Genomic DNA, 24228 nt, shown 5'->3' with positions numbered 1-24228 from the left:
TGGCTCTTCATGAGGTAAGCAAGTCATTTAGTTTTAAATACAATGGCTTTTCTCTATTATTGATATGCACGGTGTATATGTATTTTTAAAAAGTAGAGGAATTTTAAAATGTTGCTACAATGTATATTTATAATTTATATATTCATATATATATAAATGTATGTAATAATCCACAAATGATGTTATTTTGTTTATCTTTTGAAAGTTTTGGCTGCCCTTTTTATTTACTGAACATGTTTCTTTCGGTTGGTTTTGTGAAATCTTGCATAGATATAATTTGATGACAAATAATTATTTTGTAAGATTATTATTATTATAATTTGTAAAAATAGAAAAAAAAATAGTTAATACTAAATTTATTTTCTCTGTTCCGATATATTTGTGATTGATGGATGTTGACTACAACCATCAATTACAGGGATATTCACACAGAAATGATAAGTTTAAAATATTATTAATAAAATAATGAATGAAAAAAATTAATAAAATTTATTTAATTATTTAAAAAAATAAATTAGTCTAAAAGTCAAATAATAATTAATTTGTAAAATTATTATTAATATTACAAATTAAAAAATTCTGAATAAATAATAATTTATTTTAATTATTTTTTATTAATTTTATTAATTAAATAATAAAAGTTTGATATAATATTATCTAATTAAATGATTTAATTTAATTTATTTATTGAATAACATTATCTAATATTAAATATGTATAAATTACATGAATATAGAAATTGATAATTATACTTAATAAAAGTTTAAAAAATTAAGAATAAATAATTATATAAATAATAATTTATTTTTTGATTAATTTTTAATAATTTAATTAATTAAATAATAAAAGTTTGATATAATATTATCTAATTAAATAATATAATTTAATTTGTTTATTGAATAACATTGTTTAATATAAATTACATGAATATAAAAATTGATAATTATATTTAATAAAATTTTAAAAAATTATGAATAAATAATAATTTATTTTTTGTTTAATTTTTAATAATTTAAATAATTAAATAATAAAAGTTTGATATAATATTATCTAATTAAATAATATAATTTAATTTGTTTATCGAATAACATTGTTTAATATAAATTACATGAATATAAAAATTGATAATTATATTTAATAAAATTTTAAAAAATTATGAATAAATAATAATTTATTTTTTGATTAATTTTTAATAATTTAATTAATTAAATAATAAAAGTTTGATATAATATTATCTAATTAAATAATTTAATTTAATTTGTTTATTGAATAACATTGTTTAATATAAATTACATGAATATAAAAATTGATAATTATATTTAATAAAATTTTAAAAAATTATGAATAAATAATAATTTATTTTTTGATTAATTTTTAATAATTTAATTAATTAAATAATAAAAGTTTGATATAATATTATCTAATTAAATAATATAATTTAATTTGTTTATTGAATAACATTGTTTAATATAAATTACATGAATATAAAAATTGATAATTATATTTAATAAAATTAAAAAAAATTGAATAAATAATAATTTATTTTATGATTAATTTTTAATAATTTAATTAATTAAATAATAAAATTTTGATATAATATTATCTAATTAAATAATATAATTTAATTTGTTTATTGAATAACATTGTTTAATATAAATTACATGAATATAAAAATTGATAATTATATTTAATAAAATTTTTAAAAATTATGAATAAATAATAATTTATTTTATCATTAATTTTTATTAATTTAATTAATTAAATAATAAAAGTTTGATATAATATTATCTAATTAAATAATTTAATTTAATTTGTTTATTGAATAACATTGTTTAATATAAATTACATGAATATAGAAATTGATAATTAAAGTTAATAAAATTTTAAAAAATTATGAATAAATAATAATTTATTTTTAATTATTTTTTATTTATTTAATTAATTGAATAATAAAAGTTTGATATAATATTATCTAATTAAATAATTTAATTTAAATAGTTTATTGAATAACATTATCTAATATAAATTACATGAATATAAAAATTGATAATTATATTTAATAAAATTAAAAAAAAATTATGAATAAATAATAATTTATTTTATGATTAATTTTTAATAATTTAATTAATTAAATAATAAAATTTTGATATAATATTATCTAATTAAATATTATAATTTAATTTGTTTATTGAATAACATTGTTTAATAAAAATTACATGAATATAAAAATTGATAATTATATTTAATAAAATTTTAAAAAATTATGAATAAATAATAATTTGTTTTATCATTAATTTTTATTAATTTAATTAATTAAATAATAAAAGTTTGATATAATATTATCTAATTAAATAATTTAATTTAATTTTTTTATTGAATAACATTGTTTAATATAAATTACATGAATATAGAAATTGATAATTAAATTTAATAAAATTTTAAAAAATTATGAATAAATAATAATTTATTTTTAATTATTTTTTATTTATTTAATTAATTGAATAATAAAAATTTGATATAATATTATCTAATTAAATAATTTAATTTAAATAGTTTATTGAATAACATTATCTAATATAAATTACATGAATATAAAAATTGATAATTATATTTAATAAAATTAAAAAAAAATTATGAATAAATAATAATTTATTTTATGATTAATTTTTAATAATTTAATTAATTAAATAATAAAAGTTTGATATAATATTATCTAATTAAATAATATAATTTAATTTGTTTATTGAATAACATTGTTTAATATAAATTACATGAATATAAAAATTGATAATTATATTTAATAAAATTAAAAAAAATTGAATAAATAATAATTTATTTTATGATTAATTTTTAATAATTTAATTAATTAAATAATAAAATTTTGATATAATATTATCTAATTAAATAATATAATTTAATTTGTTTATTGAATAACATTGTTTAATATAAATTACATGAATATAAAAATTGATAATTATATTTAATAAAATTTTTAAAAATTATGAATAAATAATAATTTATTTTATCATTAATTTTTATTAATTTAATTAATTAAATAATAAAAGTTTGATATAATATTATCTAATTAAATAATTTAATTTAATTTGTTTATTGAATAACATTGTTTAATATAAATTACATGAATATAGAAATTGATAATTAAAGTTAATAAAATTTTAAAAAATTATGAATAAATAATAATTTATTTTTAATTATTTTTTATTTATTTAATTAATTGAATAATAAAAGTTTGATATAATATTATCTAATTAAATAATTTAATTTAAATAGTTTATTGAATAACATTATCTAATATAAATTACATGAATATAAAAATTGATAATTATATTTAATAAAATTAAAAAAAAATTATGAATAAATAATAATTTATTTTATGATTAATTTTTAATAATTTAATTAATTAAATAATAAAATTTTGATATAATATTATCTAATTAAATATTATAATTTAATTTGTTTATTGAATAACATTGTTTAATAAAAATTACATGAATATAAAAATTGATAATTATATTTAATAAAATTTTAAAAAATTATGAATAAATAATAATTTGTTTTATCATTAATTTTTATTAATTTAATTAATTAAATAATAAAAGTTTGATATAATATTATCTAATTAAATAATTTAATTTAATTTTTTTATTGAATAACATTGTTTAATATAAATTACATGAATATAGAAATTGATAATTAAATTTAATAAAATTTTAAAAAATTATGAATAAATAATAATTTATTTTTAATTATTTTTTATTTATTTAATTAATTGAATAATAAAAATTTGATATAATATTATCTAATTAAATAATTTAATTTAAATAGTTTATTGAATAACATTATCTAATATAAATTACATGAATATAAAAATTGATAATTATATTTAATAAAATTAAAAAAAAATTATGAATAAATAATAATTTATTTTATGATTAATTTTTAATAATTTAATTAATTAAATAATAAAAGTTTGATATAATATTATCTAATTAAATAATATAATTTAATTTGTTTATTGAATAACATTGTTTAATATAAATTACATGAATATAAAAATTGATAATTATATTTAATAAAATTAAAAAAAATTGAATAAATAATAATTTATTTTATGATTAATTTTTAATAATTTAATTAATTAAATAATAAAATTTTGATATAATATTATCTAATTAAATAATATAATTTAATTTGTTTATTGAATAACATTGTTTAATATAAATTACATGAATATAAAAATTGATAATTATATTTAATAAAATTTTTAAAAATTATGAATAAATAATAATTTATTTTATCATTAATTTTTATTAATTTAATTAATTAAATAATAAAAGTTTGATATAATATTATCTAATTAAATAATTTAATTTAATTTGTTTATTGAATAACATTGTTTAATATAAATTACATGAATATAGAAATTGATAATTAAAGTTAATAAAATTTTAAAAAATTATGAATAAATAATAATTTATTTTTAATTATTTTTTATTTATTTAATTAATTGAATAATAAAAGTTTGATATAATATTATCTAATTAAATAATTTAATTTAAATAGTTTATTGAATAACATTATCTAATATAAATTACATGAATATAAAAATTGATAATTATATTTAATAAAATTAAAAAAAAATTATGAATAAATAATAATTTATTTTATGATTAATTTTTAATAATTTAATTAATTAAATAATAAAATTTTGATATAATATTATCTAATTAAATATTATAATTTAATTTGTTTATTGAATAACATTGTTTAATAAAAATTACATGAATATAAAAATTGATAATTATATTTAATAAAATTTTAAAAAATTATGAATAAATAATAATTTGTTTTATCATTAATTTTTATTAATTTAATTAATTAAATAATAAAAGTTTGATATAATATTATCTAATTAAATAATTTAATTTAATTTTTTTATTGAATAACATTGTTTAATATAAATTACATGAATATAGAAATTGATAATTAAATTTAATAAAATTTTAAAAAATTATGAATAAATAATAATTTATTTTTAATTATTTTTTATTTATTTAATTAATTGAATAATAAAAATTTGATATAATATTATCTAATTAAATAATTTAATTTAAATAGTTTATTGAATAACATTATCTAATATAAATTACATGAATATAAAAATTGATAATTATATTTAATAAAATTAAAAAAAAATTATGAATAAATAATAATTTATTTTATGATTAATTTTTAATAATTTAATTAATTAAATAATAAAATTTTGATATAATATTATCTAATTAAATAATATAATTTAATTTGTTTATTGAATAACATTGTTTAATAAAAATTACATGAAAATAAAAATTGATAATTATATTTAATAAAATTTTAAAAAATTATGAATAAATAATAATTTGTTTTATCATTAATTTTTATTAATTTAATTAATTAAATAATAAAAGTTTGATATAATATTATCTAATTAAATAATTTAATTTAATTTGTTTATTGAATAACATTGTTTAATATAAATTACATGAATATAGAAATTGATAATTAAATTTAATAAAATTTTAAAAAATGATGAATAAATAATAATTTATTTTTAATTATTTTTTATTTATTTAATTAATTGAATAATAAAAGTTTGATATAATATTATCTAATTAAATAATTTAATTTAAATAGTTTATTGAATAACATTATCTAATATAAATTACATGAATATAAAAATTGATAATTATATTTACTAAAATTAAAAAAAAATTATGAATAAATAATAATTTATTTTATGATTAATTTTTAATAATTTAATTAATTAAATAATAAAATTTTGATATAATATTATCTAATTAAATAATATAATTTAATTTGTTTATTGAATAACATTGTTTAATAAAAATTACATGAATATAAAAATTGATAATTATATTTAATAAAATTTTAAAAAATTATTAATAAATAATAATTTGTTTTATCATTAATTTTTATTAATTTAATTTATTAAATAATAAAAGTTTGATATAATATTATCTAATTAAATAATTTAATTTAATTTGTTTATTGAATAACATTGTTTAATATAAATTACATGAATATAGAAATTGATAATTAAATTTAATAAAATTTTAAAAAATTATGAATAAATAATAATTTATTTTTAACTATTTTTTATTTATTTAATTAATTGAATAATAAAAGTTTGATATAATATTATCTAATTAAATAATATAATTTAATTTGTTTATTGAATAACATTATCTAATATTAAATTGTTATAAATTACATGAATATAGAAATTGGTAATTATATTTAATAAATGTTAAAAAAAATTAAGAATAAATAATTATATAAATAATCATTTATTTTTTGATTAATTTTTAATAATTTAATTAATTAAATAATAAAAGTTTGATATAATATTATCTAATTAAATAATTTAATTTAATTTGTTTATTGAATATAATTGTTTAATATAAATTACATGAATATAAAAATTGATAATTATATTTAATAAAATTTTAAAAAATTATGAATAAATAATAATTTATTTTTAATTATTTTTTATTAATTTAATTAATTAAATAATAAAAGTTTGATATAATATTATCTAATTACATTATATAATTTAATTTTTTTTATTGAATAGCATTATCTAATATTAAATTGTTATAAATTACATGAATATATAAATTGATAATTATATTTTAAAATTATGAATAAATAATAAATTAGTTTAGGAAAAAAAAATTAATTTGTTTATAAATAATATTATCTAATAAAACATCATAAAATAGCATAAGATATTATAATATTACATACGATTTCAAAAATGATAACAAATCTCCTTTGTTATCCAATTCTATTCACATTACTAAAACTCACACTCTTATAACACTTTAGATGGCGATTGACAAGACTTGGACAACATTGAGAAATCGTGGTTGTCAAGAATATTGGAATGGTCTGCAAGCTTTTTTGAAGATGGCGTCGGAACATAAAGATTCTGATGGAAGAATTAGGTGCCCGTGTGTGAGATGAAATAATAATAGATTTGAATCTTTAGATGTAGTTCGGGCACACGTATTCGATAGGGGTTTTCATCAAGCTTATGATAAGTGGATTTTTCATGGTGAGGTGGAAGAAATTGTTGCTGATGAGGTGGTTGATGAGAATGAAGACGATGAGATGATTCACGTTGTAGAAGACTTCCTTTTACCGACAACTGAGGAAGTAGAAAGGGATCCTGGTGGGAGTCAGTATTATGACGAGTTATTTGAGGAGATTGAAGCGGAGTTGTATCCTGGATGTGATTGGATTTCATCCCTGAACTTTTTAGAAAAGTTATTGCATCTAAAAGTTAGAGGGAAGATGCCTAACAACATATTTCATGAATTGCTGAAGTTGTTAAAGCTTGCATTTCCTAAGGAAAACAAAATCCCCGGATCGTACTACGAGGCGAAAAAGAGATTGGAAAAATTAGGGTTGGGATACGAGTCCATTCATGTGTGTTAGTATGATTGCTGCTTATTTTACAATGAGCATGCATCTAAAGAGACATGTCCAGTATGCGGAAGTAGTAGATGGATTTTTTCCGAAATGACGAAAGGAAAAAAAGTGCCACACAAGGTGATGCGTTACTTTCCGTTGACCCCTCGGTTGAAAAGATTATACAGTTCAAGGATTACAACAAAACACATGATATGGCATCACGCCGGGAAATCAAAAGATGAAGGAGTGATGCAACACCCGATGGACGGCTCTGCGTGGAAGGACTTTGATGCCAAGTATCCTGATTTTTCAAGGGATCCCAGAAATGTTCGTCTGGGCTTAGCTGCTGATGGATTTAATCCATTTGGCAACATGAACCTTGCATACAGCATGTGGCCTGTGGTGTTGGCAAACTATAATCTGCCACCTTGGTTGTGCATGAAAGACAATTATTTCATGTTGACCCTCCTTATTCCTGGGCCAAAATCACCCGATAAGGACATGGATGTATTTCTGAGACCATTGGTGGATGAGTTGAAGGATCTGTGGGTTAACGGAGTTGATACAAGAGATAGTACGACCAACAGGATGTTCAAGATGCGGGCAACCCTTTTGTGGACAGTGAACGATTTTCCAGCTTGTAGTAGTTTGTCTGGATGGAGTGGTCAGGGATACAAAGCTTGTCCTATGTGTAATGAGGACACAACTTCCATCCGAGTGATCGGTAAGACATCTTACGTTGGTCACAGAAGATTCTTGCCAAGTACTCATCAAATGAGAAGAGACAAAGAGTTCGATGGAGAAGTTGAGAGAGGACGTCCTCCGAGATGGTTTGCTTGTGATGATATACTAGAACAAGTTAATGCTCTTGCAGCGCAAGTTCCAGGAAAACATGTCCAGTTTGGGGGTGTGAAACGTAAAAGAGGAGTAGATGAAGGTAATTGGAGGAAAAAAAGTATTTTTTACGAGCTTGAGTATTGGTGTACAAACAAATTAAAACACAATATAGATGTCATGCATGCTGAGAAGAATGTGTGTGATAGTCTCCTTGGCACCATCTTAGACACTGATAAATCTAAGGACACCACTAATGCTAGACATGATTTGAAAAAGATGGGTGTGAGAGAATCATTGTGGATTTGAAAAGTGATTTTATTAATGATATATTTTGTGAATCTAATATCATTCTATGTATTTAGATATATGACTTGCACAAGCTTGGGTCTTTGGAAAATGGTGATGAACTGTTAGCTTTAGCATCTAGGTCAGATCATTTGTCAACCTTTTACCAAGGTTGTATAGTCAATGGTGTTCGATTTATTGCACACGATCAAGACAAAAAGCGCACCACACAGAATAGTGGAGTGTCTGTTGCCGGAACAGAAGGTTTTAATTATTACGGCACACTTGAAGAAGTAGTAATACTTTCTTTCACTGGTGCATATTCAGTGGCATTATTTCGGTGCAAATGGTTTAATACAAATCCAAGAATGAAGAAAACAGTCATTGAAAATAATATCACCAGTATAAACGTCAATGGTGAATGGTACAAAGATGAGCCGTACATACTTGCTTCTCAAGCTAAGCAAGTTGTTGACGCCGTTTTTCGTCAACAGATAAAAGAAGAGAGCACGTAAACAATTAAAGACAATGGCCAAAAGAAACAAACGAATCAAACACACGGTTTTTTACGTGGTTCAGCAGTTAAATCTGCCTAGTCCACGAGTCTCTGTTATTAATCTCAAGATTATCTCTGAACAATTCTTTAGCATGAATTCTCCAGAGTTTTCTCTCAAGGATCAGAATTTCGGTCCTTTAAAATGGTGCATGACTTCTCTATTTATAGAGAAGGATGCAGAATACTATCCCACATATTTTGGGTAGTTACTCTTTTGTGAATAAAAATAAATGGCTTTAAATGCCAATAATCATATATAAAAGGAAACGTTCCCCAAAGATCAGGAAACGCATAACTGACTAAATAATATCCCACGATTCTTGGAGATTTACATCGATAAATGAGGATTACATCCCATATCTACAATACTTGTAGATATTCAAGGTGATCATAGCGTATCTCCAAGGCTTCAGCATCTCAGGTTTCACGTCATTGTGTGAGCCACTGACATCTCCCGAGCTAACATTGCTTTCGAGATAGCATATCGAGCTCGAGATCCCTGCTCCGAAGTTGTTCCTGAAGATGGGCTCTCAGAGCTACCTTTCGATATCGAGATCATTTCGAGGTCACTACACTCGAGGTCATGTATCATACTTTGCAGGCTCGATTTACAATCGTAGAGCATACCCTAACCCTCACGAGACCATTTAATGCGAACTCAGCTTTCGAGGTCATATTTACTATGGCTCGAAATCTGGGTATAACATTTTGCCCCCTCAAAAGTATTGGTTCGAGTCCTAAGAGAAGGAAACTTTTGAACTACTCTTTCTGGGAACCATACCGTCACACTCGTAAAAACGGACACGTGCCAGATGGGTATTGCTCACTTTAGGTACTTGAGTACCTTGGGAACACGCCCACGATCGTTCGTCTGACAACTTTTCGGCGCCATCTTATCACCGATTCCCCTCCATTCGATCTGTTGAGGATTTTAACCAACGCTCCTGATCGATTTTAGTTTTCCCACCTATATATATAAGATCTCCTCTTCATCTTCTTCTTTACGTTTGTTCATTGTAAACCAGAAAGAAAAGAAAAAACAAGAAAGCCAGAAACTTTCTTAAGAAGCTTCCATCCCGTGCATGTTTTCTCGACCCAAAAAACAAAGGAACCCTGGTCTGTTCGAGTCAGTGAGTTCTTTCTTGCAACCTCTTCTCCACTCGACGATTTCGCTGCACTCACCATCACTGTGTAAGTACGCCATTTTTGTTGTTCTTTTTATACTGTGCTTGCTGTGTACATTAGTATGTGTTCTTAGCATGATGCGATAGGAGGTTTTGAACCGATAGGTTTTTAGGCTTTCTGGACTTCCACTCTGGATGTTCGTCTCTGGTTTATACCCAGTTTCGACGTTTGAATGTGGTTCCCATTTTCTGGGTTTTGAAGTTCTTAGGCAGCGTTTCTTGTTCATTAAGCTTTTGGATAAAAACATGGGTTTTGACAAATACACGAAAACCAAAAATGCTTTTCCTGGCTAACCGCCACTCTCCTTTCCCTTGAATTTCGGGATTTTCAAAAAGAAATCATCCACGCTCCTTTTCCTTTCCTGTGGAACCCACGCTCTGACTCTTTAGTAAGGATCTAAATACTTAATTTCTTGTCCTTAGATATCCGAGCTCATCCTATCGAGTTCGTGATCCTTGTATGCATGGCCCTCACCATTTTTTCTTTCTCGTTAGATGTCACAGAATCTGGAAAGACGGTGGGGGTCATTACGAGCAATCCCTTACGAGCCCAAATCTCCGAGCCCGGAATCGGTCTTTGTCCGGAACCAGCGTCGGATTAAAGAGTACGAGATCGCACGCGAGCAAGAAGACATTCGAGCCCACTATCGCCGCCAGATTGACGAGGTCATCGAAAAGAAGAGAAGGGTCCTTCGGGAAGCCATCTATCCGGAGCCTAACCCCGGACCTAGGCCAGTTCCCCTCGACCCCGCGTTAAAAGTCACGGTAGCATACCACCCGGGGGAACTTCAGTTTTCCTTAATGGCGGAGCCTTCGTCTTCGCAGCCTAGGAGGGAGATGTTTGAAGCCGAATTCTACCAGAGCTCGGTTACCACCTCCGACCAGATAACTGACATCCTGGCCATTCATGGCCTTAGCTCGTTGGACACACTGAAGTGTCGAGCTCCGACAAGGCATGAACGGAGCTGTTTCGCTCCTGGGGGCCGCGATTCCAGTGTGAAATACGCGGCCTGGAGCCAGGAACACCTAAGGGCAGGAGCTTTGCTGCCCCTGAAGTCCTTTTTCAGAGACTTCATCGATTTCGTTGGGTTGGCTCCATTCCAACTCAACACCAATTCATACAGGGTGCTGTCTGCCCTGAGGTCCTTGTTTCACGAGCAGGGGTGGAGAGGACCTTCACCCCAAGAGATTTTATATCTCTTTTGCTTGAAGAGTAATCCCTCCCGAGCTCGGGGAGGAGATGGTTTCTACTATCTTTCGAGCTACCCCAAAGAGACAAAGATCTTTGAAGACCTTCCAAACCATCCCCCTGACTTCAAGAAGGCTTTTTTCTGGACAGACGGTCTGTTCCCGTCTCGACATCGTTCGTTTAGGCGGATTCGTAAGTATTCTCGTTACTTTCTATTTTTGAGCTCGAATCTTTAGCCCTTGAATCCATGTTTAGTTGAAGTGTATCTCGCCTTTCAGCTAACTTTCAGCGTCCCACCCTTGACGAGACAATGAAGGAGCACAGAGAGAGCCTGCTCCGACTCCCTTATGGCAGGAGGTCTCTCTCATTTCTGCTACATGAGGACAAGCTACGAGCTTGTGGGTTGTTGGGACAGGGCCAGTCGACCTCTGACTGGTCCAGTAACAAATATGAACGCTGGGAGGAAGTGCCTCTGCCCACAGGCATCCTTCCTCCGAGGAGGGAAAGGAAAGCATCTCTCCCAATTCACTCGAGAAGTCCGCGGTCGGGGAACGAGGCCAATGATGAAGCCTCGAGTTCGGACTCCGATGGAGGTAAAACCCTTCCTACTTCGCGAATGTGGTCCCCCACTTTATTAAAACACAAGCCCAATAGACTAGTCTCGTGCCCACAGGATAGATACCACTTCTACATATGGAGTTGGGTAGATGACTGTGTCCATAGGTTTGATAGTGGGCTCGGGAAATACGACACTATGTATACCACGGACGAGATGTGGAATGGGATAGCCGTGCAGTATGGGACCAATTATTATAGGGACCTTTCGAGGTTATCACCAACTTATAGGGAAGGCCCTCCCCCCGCCTCTTCTGAAGACGGGGGAATTTCATGGTCCCCAAGCTCAAGCTCGGGGGAAAGTTTCAGTTAGGTTTTTTCTTCCACCACTCTATATATAGTGTTGAAGTAACTTGTATTTCTTTTACTGACTCACTGTGATGACTTGTGCAGGCGATATGGACTCCGACCTCGACGCCCTTATCGACAATGCGGGTGCCAAGAGGAGCAAACGCCCCAGGGCAGGGGGACTGAAAACCAGCCAGCCTGGGAAAGGCTCCAAGAAATCTAGGAAAACGCCTCCTCCTCCCCCGCCGGCTTCGAGCTCTGCTGCTGCGTCGACTGGCCAGACTAACGCCCCCACGACGATACCACCCTCGCAGGCCGTCGTCTCTGTGGTGGCGCTGGCCTCGCAGACTGGTATCGCTGCCGTGGTCGAATCCCAACCACCTGTGGCGGGTCAAATGCCTTCTACCCAGCTCGCCAAAAGACCTTCTGCTTCCCGAGCTCAGAAGCTAACCATCTCCACCCATATGGATTCGTATGTGGTGGATAATGCTGCCGGTCCTCACGGATCTACGCTGATCTCGGATGTAATGTCCCGGATCAGCCAGAGCTACGGCAGTTTCGAGGCTCCTCAGTGGCAGTGTCTAACTGGCACTCGGGACCGCACTGTCCTGTACGAGAAGAGTATCGAGCACACTGCCGCGGTAAGTATCCTATATTCCCTTTGCTTACATTCATACTGTCTCTAGGCTAATGATGGTTTCTTCCTTTTTCAGGCTCTTGCTTTCACTGCCCAGCTCAATTACGAGCTGAACAACGAGGTCCATTCGAGCAGGACCCTCGCCCAAGAGGAGAGGGACCTCCACCTTAGAGCGAATGATGACCTGAAAGCGGCGAACATTAAGCTCGAGGCAGTGGTTAAGGAGCGTGAGGAAATGGCCAAGGAGCTTGGAAAGCTGAAAAATGAACTCGAGGAGCAAAAGAGAGATAACATCCAGCTTCGGGAGACCAATAAGAAGCTCGAGGAAGATAAGGCCGTCACCCTCGACCTTATGGAGGATATCAAAACCCGCCTTACTGCCGAGTTCAAAGAAAAGAAGGAAACGGCGGTCGATTCAGCCATGTACCGGATGTGGGCCTATAACGAAGAACTGGACACCAGTTTTTTGGGTCCCCACGAGGCATCCTTCCTCGAACGATGGAATGCTCGGCTTGAGAAGGAAGAGGCTGAACGGCTCGAGAAAGAGAAGGCTGAGCAGCTCGAGAAGGATAAGGCTGCTCCGGGTACCGTTTCGGAGGGAGCTCAGGAGGATAGTCATGCTATTCGTCCTGAGGGGTCCGGTGCTGCAGAGAAGGCCAAGGAGATTCCTCTTCATTGAGTCTGACCTCGGGGAGATCGGTCATTGGGGCTGCGTCCTCTTATGTAATTATTGTGAATTACGCCCATGGGGCTGATACAATTTCTTTAACTAATTTAATTTTTTACATGCTTTACATTTCTTGGCTCGAAATATTTTGCACATTCTTATAATTGATGAACTCGTTTATGTTTATTTATGCATACAAACATAGTTTGGATTTTAGGCTCGAAATTCGATGCATTCATGCATAGTTTATTCGGATTATCCGTTTCCGACCTCGTTATTTATCAAGGTCGGATATTACTCCAACTATGAACTCGAAAGTACTTATATGGTATGTAATATGAATGATTTGGTTATATCTTTTTTTTTTTTTTTTTTTTTTTTTAGTTACTTTTCCTCATCCTCAGTATTTTAGCTCCGAGGGTAAGAGTTCGAAACTATATTTCTAAGATATTCCAGCCTCGACTTTGACTTATCTCGCAATAGGTTTAGGCTCCCATTTATCATCGATCGATAATTTGGCTGGTTTGTTCCAAACCTGTTGTGTCTATACATCTGGTTAACTCCAGATATTTAGGTTTTGATGGTTCGGTTATATCCGAACTATCTAAGCTCGCGCATTTGGTCATGTCCAAATACTTTGTGTTTGATAATTCGGTTATGTCCGATCTATCTAATATCGCGTACTTGGTTATATCCAAGTACTTTATGTATATTTTTTATTTTTTTAAGCTGGTGGTATGTATACCAATGATGCCCCCTTAATATCCTATGAGTGTGACCATAGGTTATTAAATTAAGAGAGATTTGCAAAAAAAATAAAAATAAATTACATGTGAAACAAAGTAGACCCTTTATTTGAAATTCAAAAACAAACTAAATACCGAAAATCATGGTTACAGGCGACACTTTCTACACTATTGATAATATGGTCTAAGGTGTTCGCCATTCCATGCTCGAGGTATCAGGCTCCCATCTAATCTCGCAAGTTTGTATACGCCTGGTCGGATGATTGACTCTATCTGGTATGGTCCTTCCCAGTTCGGCCCGAGCACCCCAGCTGCTGGATCTCGGGTTGCTAAGAATACTCGTCTCAAAATCAGGTCTCCCACTCTGAACTTTCGGTCTCGAACCCTCTTATTGAAATATCTCGTGGTCCGTTGCTGGTAAGCAGCATTTTTCAGCTGAGCCTCTTCCCTTTTTTCTTCGATCAAGTCTAGGGTTTCTTCGAGCTGAGTATGATTGGAACTTTGGTCGTAAATCTGAGTTCGAATCGTTGGAATTTCGACCTCAATGGGCAACATTGCCTCGCAGCCGTATGCTAGAGAAAACGGGGTATGCCCAGTTGATGTCCGAGCTGTAGTTCTATATCCCCAAAGGACTTGGGGTAATTCCTCAGGCCATCGTCCCTTTGCTTCTTCTAACTTTTTCTTCAAAGAACTCTTGAGAGTTTTATTAACGGCTTCGACCTGACCGTTCGCCTGAGGGTGAGCCACTGACGAAAAGCTCTTTATTATACCGTTCTTGTTACAAAAGTTGGTAAATAAGTCGCAGTCAAACTGGGTTCCGTTGTCAGACACAATCTTTCTTGGCACTCCATATCGGCATACGATGTTCTTTACCACGAAATCTAGGATCTTCTTCGAAGTTATGGTCGCCAATGGTTCAGCCTCCGTCCATTTTGTGAAGTAATCAACCGCGACCATAGCATACTTTACTCCTCCTTTGCCAGTTGGGAGTGAGCCTATGAGGTCGATGCCCCATACCGCAAAAGGCCATGGGGATGTCAACATGGTTAGTTCGGAAGGTGGAGCTCGGGGTATCGTGGCGAATCTCTGGCACTTGTCGCACTTTTTCACGAACTCGAAAGAATCCGTTTTAATGGTTGGCCAGAAATATCCTTGGCGTATAATCTTCTTGGACAGGCTATGCCCCCCGGTATGGTCTCCGCAGAACCCTTCATGAATTTCTTCAATAATCTTCTTTGCCTCGGGAGGAGTTACACATCTGAGCAATGGCATGGAATACCCTCTTCTGTATAGCCTTCCGTCCAGGGTGGTGTAACGGGGAAGTTGATACATTAGTTTCCGAGCCTGATTTCAATCTTTCGGAAGAATTCCATTTTCGAGGTACTCAACTATCGGGCTTATCCAGGTCGGCTCTGTCTCGATCATACTCACATCTTCCTCGTCAGGCTCAGTAATGCTGGGCATTGACAGGTGCTCTACGGGTACAACATTCAGCTCCTCATTTTCGGCGGAGGTGGCGAGGCGAGCTAAGGCATCTGCGTTTGAGTTTTGTTCTCGGGGAACCTGTTCGATTGCATAAAACTAAAAAAACTCCAATGCGTACTTTGCCTTCTCCAGATAAGCTGCCATTTTTGTGCCACGAGCCTGGTACTCTCCCAAGATTTGATTAACTACGAGCTGGGAGTCGCTGTAGCAATGTATAGCTTTGGCCTTGAGCTCTTTTGCTATTCGTAGTCCCGCCAATAAAGCCTCGTACTCAGCTTCATTATTAGATGCTTTAAAGCCGAACCTTAATGCAGAGTGAAATTTGCTCCCTGCAGGAGTGATCAAAATAACTCCTGCCCCCGCTCCATTTTCATTTGACGACCCGTCGACGTAAAGTTTCCACAGCTCGTGGGCCGTGGTTGTTACCTCGTCATCAGCGATGCCGGTGCACTCCACTATGAAATCCGCCAACGCTTGTGCCTTGATGGTCGCCCTCGGATGGTAGGTGATCTCGAATTGTCCGAGTTCAACAGCCCACTTTAGGAGTCGACCAGACGCCTCTGGTTTAGACAAGACTTGCCTTAGTGGTTGATCTGTTAATACATGGATAGGATGTGCCTGAAAGTAAGGGCGGAGCTTTCGAGATGAGTGGATCAGACTGAGGGCGAGCTTCTCCATCAGTGGATACCTTGACTCTGCCCCCAGTAATCTTTTACTGATATAGTAGACGGGTTTCTGTATTCTCTCTTCCTCTCGGACGAGCACCGCGCTTATCGCGTGTTCGGTAGTTGAGAGGTACAGGAACAGTACTTCTCCCGTCTCAGGCTTTGATAGGATGGGCGGTTCGGCTAGGTGCTTTTTGAGCTCCTGAAAGGCTAGCTCGCACTTATCTGTCCATTCGAACTTCTTACTTCCTTTCAATAAGTTGAAGAATGGGAGACCGCGGTCTGTTGACTTCGAGATGAACCTGCTCAGAGCTGCCATCCTGCCAGTCAGGCTTTGAACATCTTTATGCTTCCGAGGTGAAGGCATATCGATGAGGGCCTTTATCTTGTCGGGATTAGCCTCGATCCCACGAGAATTGACAATGAAACCCAGAAATTTTCCTGAAGACACCCCAAAAGTGCACTTCTGAGGATTCAACTTCATGTTGTACTTTCTGAGCACGCCAAAGCACTCTTCGAGGTCATCAACATGGTTCTTGTTAAGTTGAGACTTTACAAGCATGTCGTCAACATAAACTTCCATGTTGTTCCCTATTTTCTTTGAGAACATCATATTTACGAGCCGCTGGTACGTGGCTCCGGCATTCTTGAGTCCGAATGGCATGACATTGTAGCAGTAGAGCCCTTTATCTGTAATGAAGCTCGTATGCTCTTGGTCGGGGGCATGCATGGGAATCTGGTTATATCCAGAATAGGCATCCATGAACGACATCAGACCATGCCCCGCCGTGGCATCTACGAGCTGATCAATTCTCGGCAGGGGAAAACAGTCTTTCGGGCAGGCCTTGTTGAGGTCCGAGTAGTCAATGCACGTCCTCCATGTCCCATTGGGTTTCGGAACCAACACTGGATTGGCCACCCAATCAGGGTAAAAAGCGTCCCTTATAAAATTATTTGCTTTCAGCCTGTCCACCTCCTCCTTTAGTGCTTTCTTTCTGTCTTCATCCAGCTGCCTTCGCTTTTGCTGCTTCGGGGGAAAGCTTTTGTCTATATTCAATGCATGGCTCGCTACATTAGGGCTTATTCCCACCATGTCAGAGTGTGACCACGCGAAGACATCCTGGTTTTTCTTCAGAAAGCAAATTAATTGCTATTTTGATTCGTCTTGGAGGTGTTTCCCGACCTTACCTTCTTTGAGGGATCAGATTCATCGAGCTGAACCTCTTCGAGCTCCTCCAAAGGTTGGAGGTCAACCTTCTCTTCAATCCTTGGATTGATCTCCTCATCAATTTCTAAAACTGTCCCATCTTTATTCTGTATGACAACGAGTGCTTGCGCGCTTGTTTGTTTCTTTCCCCTTAAGGAAATGCTGTAGCACTCCCTTCCTGCCAATTGATCTCCCTTCAATGTTCCGACTCCACTTGGAGTTGGGAACTTAAGGGCTAGATGCCTTACAGATGAAACTGCCCCCAGCCCGACCAGGGCGGGTCTCCCGAGCAATACATTGTAGGCAGATGGTAACTCTACTACCACGAACTCCATCATCTTGGTCACCGAGACTGGATAGTCTCCCAAGGTCACAGGGAGTTCAATGGACCCCATACAGGCGGTTCCTTCTCCAGAAAAGCCGTACAAAGTGGTTGCACAAGCCTTCAGGTCGCGAAGGGAGAGTCCCATTTTTTCTAGGGTTGCTTTATAAAGAATGTTAACTGAGCTCCCATTGTCTATGAGAACTCGGCGCACTCTTTTGTTGGCAAGCTGTAGGGTGATGACGAGTGGATCATGATGAGGGAACTGGACATGGGAGGCATCCTCCTCGGTGAAGGTTATAGGCTGAGTCTCAACCCTTTGGCTTTTTGGTGCCCTTAGTTCGGGTTCATATGGAGACCCGTCCCCTGTCTTCAGCTCATTCACATATCGTTTTTGAGCATTTCTGCCCCCTCCTGCGAGATGAGGACCTCCCGAGATGGTTATTACGTCATCTCCATCTATCGGCGGAGGCCTGTCTTCATCCCGAGATCGGGAGTTATTATTCTGTGCTGCCGGAAGCGCGGCTACTCTCTGGCTGGCAGTAGCCTGTCCAGTATTCTGGTTTTTGACATACTTCCGGAAATAACCTCTCGAGATCAACCCTTCGATCTCGTCCTTCAGCTGTCGGCACTCATCAGTTGTGTGGCCGGTGTCCCTATGAAATCGACAATACTTGCTGGAGTCCCTCTTGGACTTTTGATTCCTCATAGGGTCCGGACGCCTGAAGGGGACCTAGTTTTCATTAGCCAGGTATATGTTTTCCCGAGACTCGTTGAGCTCGGTGTGCACTTTATATACGGAGAAATACCTTTCTCCTTTTTTCTTCTTTCCTCCATCAACCTCGGGATTATTTCCCTCGCTCTTTTTCCTCTTGGAGGGATTCTCCGAGGTAGGCTGTGTAGCTGCTGGGTCAACCGAGGTTGAGGCGGAGTTAATGTTTATCGTTGTAGTTTCGGTCTGCGAGGTCGCCTTGAGTGTTGACCTCGCCTCCTCTACATTGACAAATCTCTGCGCCCGTCTGTTAAACTCGGTTATCGACCTCACCGGTTTCCCTTGCATGTCATCCCAAAGGGCACTCCCGGGTAAAACACCAGCTCGGATGGCCATCAAATGCCCACTGTCATCCACGTCTCGAGCTCGAGCGACCTCTAGATTAAATCTTGTCAAGTAGCTCTTTAGTGTTTCGCCCGGTTGTTGTCGGACGTTAGTCAAAGTGGATGCTTCGGGTCTGACTCCCATCATAGCTCGGAACTGCTTCTTGAAGTCTCTAGACAATTGATCCCACGAAGTTATAGAATGTCTCTTGTACTTCTCGAACCAACTCTTGGCAGGTCCGGCCAATGATGTCGGAAACAACATACATCTGAGCTCGTAACCCACGTTACTAGCTCTCATGATAGTGTTGAATGTACTCAGGTGGCTGCATGGGTCGGTTTTTCCTTCAAACGCTGGGACGTGAGGAATCCGGAACCCTTGGGGGAACTGAGTGTTAGAAATATTGGGAGCAAACGGCTCGAGCTCCTCATCAGAGTCCTCGTATCGACCACTCCCTCGTTCATTCTTCAAAAGCCTAAAGGCTTTTTCGAGCTGATCAATCCTTTCTTGGACTGGGTCCTTGGGTGGTGTTTGGAATTGATAGTCATTAATCGCGATCCCAGGCTCGCGTCTCCGAGAGGGATCTCTACGCCCATTCAGATGATTCCTAAGATCCGGATTTGTCTGATCTCCCTTTCCCCTGTTCTGATTCAGATGATTGCGCAGGTCGGGATGGCTCTTGTGATTTCCAGTATTTTTACGACCCCGGTCGTGTTTACTGACAGGCCTAGTTTCTCCGGACTCATCACTGGTGAAACTCATCGATCGGTCATTTCTTGGTGGATCCTTTCTACGTCGCCTTGTCTCTGCAGTGCGAGACCGGGACGTCTGACTTCTCTCGGATGGCGCGCCTTTCCGCCCTTGGAACGTCTCCCTGTTTCCTTGTCTTTCCCCTGTACGCCCTTGATCCTGATCTCGACCAGGTTGAGCGTTCCTGCGGGGAGGTGAAGGATATCTTATGGGAGACGGAGGAAACCGTATAGGTGACGGTGGTTGCCGTCCTTGCCTCGGCCTGGAGGGTCCAGAATTTGCCCGAGATGGGCCAGTTGCGTTCGGTGCACTACCAGGAACCTGAGTCTGAGCCTCGGCAGGAGCTCGGTTGTTCTCGGTTCCTGCAGGCACTTCCACAGGTGGATTAGGCGGGACCCGAGCTCGGGTACTCCTCTGAGGCCTAGAAGGAGCAGATGGTTCTGTTGTTGCTGGAGGTTGTGCTGGCCTCCTTGTGGCAGCATTTTTTCGTGGACGTCCACGGGGCCTCCAGGGAGGAACGTGCACGTCCCTTGGAGGAGGGACTTGGTCTTCGCGCGGAAGCGGGGGCTAAGCCACCTGCGCCTCCGCGGCTATCCTAGTCAACTCCTCGTTACGTTTGTTGGCATCTGCCAGCAGCTGTTTCAGCTGCCGATTCTCCAATTCTACAATAGGGACATAACGCTCAGGGTTATAGTACATGTCCTCATCCCTTGGTTGTGGAAGTGGTCCCCGGGAATCAGAGGACCCACTCCTTTCTTCAGCGTCCGGGTTCTCCATTGGTTGTTTTCCAGGATGCCTTGGGTAATTTTCTTCAGGAGTGTTCTGATTGTTTGCAGCCATGAATCTCTCTGGGATGGATGCTTGAGGCTCTCAATGAAAGCACCAAACTGTTGACGCCATTTTTCGTCAACAGATAAAAGAAGAGAGCACGTAAACAATTAAAGACAATGGCCAAAAGAAACAAACGAATCAAACACACGGTTTTTTACGTGGTTCAGCAGTTAAATCTGCCTAGTCCACGAGTCTCTGTTATTAATCTCAAGATTATCTCTGAACAATTCTTTAGCATGAATTCTCCAGAGTTTTCTCTCAAGGATCAGAATTTCGGTCCTTTAAAATGGTGCATGACTTCTCTATTTATAGAGAAGGATGCAAAATACTATCCCACATATTTTGGGTAGTTACTCTTTTGTGAATAAAAATAAATGGCTTTAAATGCCAATAATCATATATAAAAGGAAACGTTCCCCAAAGATCAGGAAACGCATAACTGACTAAATAATATCCCACGATTCTTGGAGATTTACATCGATAAATGAGGATTACATCCCATATCTACAATACTTGTAGATATTCAAGGTGATCATAGCGTATCTCCAAGGCTTCAGCATCTCAGGTTTCACGTCATTGTGCGAGCCACTGACATCTCCCGAGCTAACATTGCTTTCGAGATAGCATATCGAGCTCGAGATCCCTGCTCCGAAGTTGTTCCTGAAGATGGGCTCTCAGAGCTACCTTTCGATATCGAGATCATTTCGAGGTCACTACACTCGAGGTCATGTATCATACTTTGCAGGCTCGATTTACAATCGTAGAGCATACCCTAACCCTCACGAGACCATTTAATGCGAACTCAGCTTTCGAGGTCATATTTACTATGGCTCGAAATCTGGGTATAACACAAGTTTTCTATCTCAATGATTTACTTAGAGGTCGTGATTGGAAAGTTGTAGAAGATGTGAATCATCGAAAGATTTGGGACATTAAGGACAATTCTGATGATGTTAATGATGTTATTGATGTTGTACATGAAACAAGTTCATCAAATTTTGTGTTGACTGTGGACCTCGGAGAGTTGATTATGCAATCTGATCAACCTGCTGCATATGTTGGAGCTGATGAAGATGGTGACGACGAAACTGATATGTCAGAACATGAGGACGTTGCAGATGCAGAAGATGAATTGGTTGTGGAGCTTTGTGAAGATGAAAATGTGTCTCCGATTACTGATGGAAATGATAGTGATTACTCTGTTTAGTTTTTTCTATTTGTGTGACAGAACTATGTATTTAAATATAATGAAGTTTTTTTTTGTAATTATAATATAAGATATTTGAGCTTTGTGAAGATGAAAATGTATCTCCGATTACTGATGGAAATGATAGTGATTATTCTATTTAGTTTTTTCTATTTATGTAACAAAACTATATATTTAAATATAATAAAGTTTTATTTTGTAATTATTATTATTATGAGTTCAATCTAATATACTTCTATTTTAATGCTAATTACTAACTAATAAATTTTAAACTGAAGTATAATTTCAGCCGATATAGCTACTTATCACGGCGGAGATGGTGGGGGTCAAGACCCGCCAGATCCTTCTAGGGTACCAACATCTTGCGAGTCAGGTTAAATATTGCATATCAAAATTATTTTTAGAAATTATATTGTTAGATAAATATAACATCAATACTAATACTGATTATTGTTAATAAAATTTAAAGCCCTGCCGACGAGAAGAAAAGGCCGTGGCCCTGCTAGTAATAATGTTCTTGAAGAACGAAGGAAAAAAGCTGGGAAACCATTGGATCTAGAGCTTGATCCTGTGACCAACAAAGTGGTTGGGCAGGAGGATCAAGCTTTTATTCGCATGTTGGGCACTCTAGTTTCCATTTTGTGCCTGGGGCATTATTTGGATTTTGCTAATGTACCTCAACAGTTTAAGGATCAAGTGCTTGATAGTATGAGGGTAAAAAAATTACAAATATGGTACTTTTCATTATTTAATTCCATTATTTACAAGTTATCTAATATTTTTTTTTCTTAATGCAGTATTACTATAATATAGACGGTCATCCACAACGTGAGTCAGTTTTGGCAACTCTCAACAAGGAGATGGGGGAAAGATATCGCGAGAGAAAGAACTATAGACATAGACACTTCAAAAAATATTATGCTGGACCAGAAGATTTGGAGAATGTCCTCTCTAAGCCACCTGACCAATGCACTAAGGAGGCTAGGTAGCTTATTTGTGAAATGTTCTTGAGCGAAAGATTTTTGGCTCGTTCCGCTAAAAATCAAGCAAACAGAAGACAAATGAAGTATGTAACAACACAAGGCACAAAGTCGTTGGCAGCTAAGCGTCACCAATATGTAAGTGAAGATGTTAATTTAATTTTATAAAATAACACATTCTGAAACATTTTGTTTACATTTGTATAGGAGAATCCGGATGCGCATGTTGTTGATACTTGGAGGGATGCTCATATGAGAAAATCGACAAAATCTTTTGTCAATGAGGCAGCTCAACAAGATTATGTAAGTGAATAGTATTGTTTTCTTGTTTCTAATGTTTATAATGTTTCTAATGTTTCTAATTTTTGTTTATAATGTTATCTTTATACAGGAAAAAATGGCGGTTGAGGTTGAGAGGTCACAGCATGAGAGGCAAAGTCAACAGCAGAGTGAGGCATCTCTAAATGTATCTGGTGTTGATTCGTCCCCGGTCGATCAATATGAGATACTAAGTATAGTACTCGGGGAGAGATCTGACTACCAAAGAGGAGTGGGTTATAGGGCGAAACGGAAGGCAAAAAAGACATCCTCTAGCTCTACAGATCAAAGTCAGTCCCAAGCAAATACTGCTGCTTCGCCTAATGAAGATATGAGAGTTATGGCTTTGCTGATGAAGGCAATTCGTGAGACGTTTGAGACTTCGACAACTGTGCATCCCAGTAAACTGTATGACCCAACGTTTGACAGTTTTCTGCAGAGGCATTTGCCACCACAATCCGAAGGTGGTTCGTCTTCTCAGAGTAACACTGCCAATCCTAACCTTCATACACCGCCACAACAGCAGCACCAGTCTCCTTCACAGCAGCAGTATCAGCCTCCTTCACAGTATCTGCCACATCAACTGTACCAGCCTCACCCAATGTATCCGCCACATGTGTCGTTGCAACAACCTCCTCAGTATCAAAACCAATACACTTTTGGACCCTCTTCCCAGTCTCCTCCACAATATTTTAGTTTTACCGATTTTCCAGGAGGATCGATGCAGCCTCCGCCACAGCCACAGCCTCGAGATCTGTTTGGGGACCTCACGCTTGGACGATCATCACAACCACATTATATTCCTTCACCACCACAGCCACGGCCGTCACCCTCACCGCCACAGCCACCGCCACCGCTACCGTCAT

General features: G+C 34.6%; 1 pseudogene; it reads right to left on the bottom strand.

Annotated features, from left to right (window-relative positions):
* LOC133832882 (COMPASS-like H3K4 histone methylase component WDR5B) overlaps positions 1–24228 on the bottom strand; it is a 50243-nt pseudogene extending 26015 nt beyond the window's left edge.

The sequence above is a fragment of the Humulus lupulus genome, chromosome 4 (genome assembly GCF_963169125.1).
Source record: "Humulus lupulus chromosome 4, drHumLupu1.1, whole genome shotgun sequence".
Taxonomy (NCBI): Eukaryota; Viridiplantae; Streptophyta; class Magnoliopsida; order Rosales; family Cannabaceae; genus Humulus; species Humulus lupulus.
The sequence above is the reverse complement of the archived record's forward strand: the minus strand, read 5'-3'. Positions and strand labels throughout refer to the sequence as shown.